Here is a 5377-nt window from a genome sequence, read left to right as displayed (position 1 = left end):
CTCCATAGTTGGCTCCATAGTTGGAGACCAGCACTAGGGTCTCCTGAGCTGCTTAGATGTTCAGCTCTGGAGGATAAGCTCAATTCCTTTCATGAGCCATTTATCCTTTAAAGGAGGGGAATCATCTGGCTCATCACTTTAGGGGTGATCTGGATCAGTCCTCAGTTTGGGGTTGGCCATCAATCCTGCCGGCATTTTGACGAGGAGTTGTCAAGAAGTTTGATCCAGACATTTCTGTAGCGCGACATCCTATCTSCATATCAGTCCATCTGTTTATGCATCCCTGTGTTTGGGAATTTGTAATTCCAGACCAAGATATGGCCAGAAATGCGAGAAACCCTCAGAAATGGTTGCGCAGGCCATGGTGTGATTGCACTCCAGGTTCCTGGACGGACCTGCAGGTACCTCCAGGGCAGTTCCTTCATCTCCCCACAYCACCCAGCTGGAAAATCTCCTCCAGCTTGAGCGCACAACTTCGTGCTGTTTAACACACAGAACCACAAGAACCACWGTGCAACAGGTCTGCTTCCCTCCTGGGCATCTTTAATGACTACACCTTCCTTGAAAACCCTTTTTCCAGACCTTCTGGTGTGTGGGGATGCCCACTCGCTACCACGGCCCTTTTCTCGGAGCAAACCAGAAAGCACCAGGCAAAAAGAGGGCCTCCCGAGGCCGGAGGGCTCGTTGATGCCAGGGAGGTGACTCCATCCAGGCGTCCTCTGAGCCCTGGTGAGACCTCCAGAAACAGGCACCGAGGTTTGCAGGGCTGGGGCTGGCAGCGTGGCTGGGGCGCTCATCAAGTCCCTTAACAGGTTCAGCTGGGAAAAATACTCTGTGGGCAGCGTAGGTGAGAAACCCAAGGGTGGAGGAGCCACAAACCCTTTGTTTCSGGTTCCTTTTTGGTCTCGTTTTTGAAGTGGATCCCCACAAACCAGATGAACGAGGAATTTTCTAGCAGTTAAACCCCCAGACTTMCCAGGTGGTCAGAGATGGTTTTTCYTGTGGGACTTGTKGGATTTGCTTTACCTCCGTCCCTGTTAATTCCTAAGTGTCCTGTCCCATCTCCAGCTGAATTCCCAGAGGCTCCAARACTATTTTTTTTTTAATTTTTCCCCAGCTCTTGGCAAAAGGCATTCCAGGCACATGCATTGGGCTCACGGTGGGCTCGCCCGGAGCGGTGCCAGCCCGCGCGTTTCACCGTATGCTGTACATGCAACGCGAGCAGCAGCGTCGGCACGAGGAGCAGCCACGCTCTTTTTATTCTTGTAACATAGACCTGGCAATTCCCACCTTGGAGAGTTGCCACCGACTTGGGGTGGTGGGGGGCAGCGGCGGGGACGGGGGAGGGCAGGGGGACTTTTTATAAGTAATATTTAATTTATTCTTTAGAGTGTTTTTTTTTTTTTCCTTTTTTTTGGATAATTTATGACGATGCGAGGGAGACCTGGCTGCGGACGCAGGGCAGGCGGTTAAAGCTGCAGTGTGCCCGGCCCCGGGGTGCCCGCGGCCCCCCTGCTCGCTCCGTGTCTCCGTGCCCAGGCACCGCGAGCGCCTTCCCCCTCAAAGGGCTTTGCAAGGTAATCCAGAAGTTCTTAGCAGACTAGTGATAGGTTTACCCGGTAGAGATGGGTTATACTCCAGCTTTAACTAGCCTTAGTTTAAAAGAAAAAAAAAAAAAAAGAAAAAAACCTTGTTGTTTCGAAAGGCCTAAGGACGGCATTTTGAGCCTATAAACCGTTTCTTTAAATCGTCGGCCTCTAGCGTTGTTAACCAAATTAGAATAGTGACTGCAATATTTAAGTGTAAATCTTGTTCTATGAGAAAGGAACCTTGCTTACGGTTTAAAAATAAATGACTGTTTCTACACACAATCTTGTATACTACTACATGAGGAAAAGGGGGTTTTGTAATGCACTGTAGAACAGTCTCATATTCATTTTTTTATAGAAATGTTATTCCAATGGTGCATTTTTTTGGTTTAATAAATAAAGTTTTGATACGAATCGCCTCTGCGTGAGTGGTGCGTTCTTGGGCAGCATCRGGGTGCAGGTTCCCACACGGGCCCTGCCAAATGGCTTGTCCACTTCACAGGGCTGATGTGTGATCCACAGCCCAACCATCCATGGTGGCGTCTTGTAGGATGGAGCAATTTGGGGTGTATGTTGGAGCATGTGTTGGAAGCAGCCGTGGGACTCCATGGGTGTTCGGCAGCAAGATGGGAATGAGCAGTGCCAGAAGGTATCCCAGTCCATCCTGAGGGGAGGTGAGATCACAAGGAACACGAGCAACCTCCAACCACTTCACCATTGGGCTCGGCTGGGGACAAGGAGGCTTCAGCTCACGGACTTGGGCACGGGGTCGGTGTCTCCATCGAGGTGGGTCTCCAAGTGCACCAMATGGTCCATGGAGCTCCCAATGGCTCTCCAGCTTCAGTGACGGAGTTAAGGGACCACCATCAAGGGTGAGTGAGCACCAAGTTTGTGAGTTTGCACCCCGTGTACTTAGAGATGGGGTATTTTATGTGTTAATTCGACCATGCTTCCAGTCCCTCTGACTCCTCACCAGCTTTCAAGAAGCACCTCTAGAAGAGGTGGGAATGGGGGCTTCTGCAGGCAGCCTTGCTCTTTGGGCCTCTGGGAGGCTGATGGACATGGTGTGTTGCAGATGAGGCCGGGGGCTTCCCTGTGGATGGTTTGCAGGGCATGGGAGGATGCCCTTCATATAACATCAAATAATCCCCTCGTGTCTCGCTTTCCCACCCAGGTGCTGAGATGAGATGGCTGCTTGTTGGAGCAGGGGAGCGAGGAAGAAGCTTTTGCCCCTGAACCACAACCGGCAGCCCCTCGTCCTGGAGGGGTTTGTAATTGTTGAGGGTGTTTCTTTGACACGGGTGATTTCCCTGGTACCCGAATTTCGGGGCTGTCGAGACTGACCACGGCTCCTGCTTCGGCCGTGCCAAGGGCGGCTCGTCCCTGAGTGCTGATCCAGGAGAAAACCTGGAGCACCCGGCAAGCCTCTGCTCCTGGATTGGCGCTGTAAACCCTTTGGGACTGTCAGCGGGGATTACGGATGCCCTTTCCGTCCCTCCCATTAAGCGCAGGGAAACGGGACTGGGGGAAACAGCCCGTGATGAATGGCAGGCGCTGAGGTTTCAGCTCGCGTTTGCAATGGTGGCGTGCTAATAAATGCATCCCGGAGCAGTGTTTTTGCATCCCGGAGCAGTGTTTTATTGGTCGCAGGGGGCTCTTTTCCTTCATGCCCAAAAAGACGCCTGCCCCTCTTGGGGGCCAATAAATTAGATCTATATCTGAGATTTTGTTCATGTAACAGAAAAATGTTACTAGGGGAAATAAATCAGCAGAAGGGTTGGAAAGAAAATGGTCATGTTTGTTTTTCTTTAGGCCAACCTAACTGCTGTATAAACCTGTTTGAGGTAGAGGATCTTGGCTCTTCGTGCCTATCAGGCATAATTTATGGGCGGAATGTTTGATTTGCCTTTTTTTGGCACAGGGGAGGATGCTGGAGGGACACCAGCAGAACAGCAGACGCTGGAGATCCCATAGAGCATGGACTGTGATGTGGCCTTGCTGCACAACGGCCCTTGCAGCGCTTCCATTTCCAGCTCGTTCCAGGTGGGAGCAGAGGTATTTGCAGGTGCAAACCAGGTAGATTGTGTCCAGGAGGGGTTTTTGACACTGGGATTTACAGCCTCGTCTTGCAAAAGTAGAAAAGAAATGAACTTGGTTAATATCGAGCAACGGGCACTCAAGAGTTGTCTTCTAGGAATGGGCAGGATGTTAGTGCACAATCCTATCCTTGGAGAGAAGTTTATTTATATAGTTATATAAATAAGGGGGCCYTATTGGCCTAACCTGCCAGCCAAGGGCTCTTCTGTTCCACCATGGAGCCAAAATCTGTGCTTTCCTTCCAACCTGGGTTGAAAAACGAAAAAAAAAATCACAGGGTTCTCCAAAAAGAAATATTGTGAAGGTATTTGATTTGTTCCCATCATGTTTCAGCAAAGGCAAAACATTTTCTTCTGACTTCTACATCTGGACTTTTGCAGTACGATACCAGGCAGAACATATGTAGCTTTAGAGCATGATACATGAAAAAAGTCATAATATTTAGACCACATATTTATACTTCACCACATTGAAGCAAGGCTGAAATAAAACACTGTGATATTTTCCTCAGTATATTCCCTAAAATACAATATGTTTCGGTGAAATGCTCGGATGTCCTCAAGGCAACAGTTTCTGAAGTTTAGGAAGAAAGAAATGGAGCTTTTTTCACGATGCTTTTTGTGGCTCGCGCTGTAGTGGAGAGGTTGGCAGAGAGGCAGATGTGGGGCCTCCACCAGCAGCTCTGACCCCCCATCCTCTGGTCACACAAGGGGTCACCAACAACAAGCAACATCCCTGTTCCCYAAGGAGCATCCAGGGAAGTTCTGGAAACCCTTCCCGTTCGGGTGAGGAGCCAYGTCCTCACCCATGGCCAGCTCTGCTCTGCTCTCCCGTGAGGATGCAGCCCGCAGGTCAAACGTGTTGCGCTCCTACAGAGCACGTCAAGTTGGACTGAAGCTCTTAATCTCATGAGCTACAACCGCCCGCTTGGGGCAATGATGTCGAGTGCAGGACACACTGATTTTATTCATTTCTTGGTATACCCAGCTCTTGCTCTTCACAAGGACGTACTCTAATCTTCCTAGGTGTCAAGGGGAAAAATGAAACCAAAACAGCTATTTTCCACATCTTTTAATTCAAAGCAAAATCTTCTTTTTGTGCAGGAGAACAAAACAAAGGAGGGTCTATATTTTAATTTATTTTCCCTTTTAGGTCAATTATAAATGCAGAGTTGCAGAGGATGACGAAACCATCAGCTTCTTCTCCTAGAGAGCTTAAAATATTCCTGCATCAACAACGTCAGCAATTGGCAGCATGGAGGGGATCAATGGCCCGTGGGACATTCAGCGAAGTGGGACAGGCAGATTGCAAAGAGCTCAGAGAAACAAAGAAACATGGCAGATGAGCCATTTTTTTTAATAGAAGAAATCAGTTTTCAGGAATGCCCTGGCATGTGCTCGAAGCCATTTTTTTAATAAAAGAAATCAGTTTTCAGGAATGCCCTGGCATGTGCTCATATTTCCAGCATCATGTGGGCCTTGCAGGGATGGTGCTGGGTCCCAGGCTCCAACGCGGGATGGGCTGGGTTGCCCATCAGTTCAAGCTCTTGGSTTTTCTTCTTTCCCTAATCAGTCCAAGCAAAAACCTTGGTCAGATGGTCAAACTCATAAGAACAGGAACATAGGCTCTATGTTTGCTTAATCTTCAAAGTGTTTTTGGTGGAACAGTCTGAACCCTAATCTCCCAACTAC

Source organism: Nothoprocta perdicaria, unplaced genomic scaffold (assembly GCF_003342845.1).
Source record: "Nothoprocta perdicaria isolate Ctin4 unplaced genomic scaffold, notPer1 scaffold_10, whole genome shotgun sequence".
Lineage (NCBI taxonomy): Eukaryota > Metazoa > Chordata > Aves > Tinamiformes > Tinamidae > Nothoprocta > Nothoprocta perdicaria.
This window is presented reverse-complemented; position numbering follows the sequence as displayed.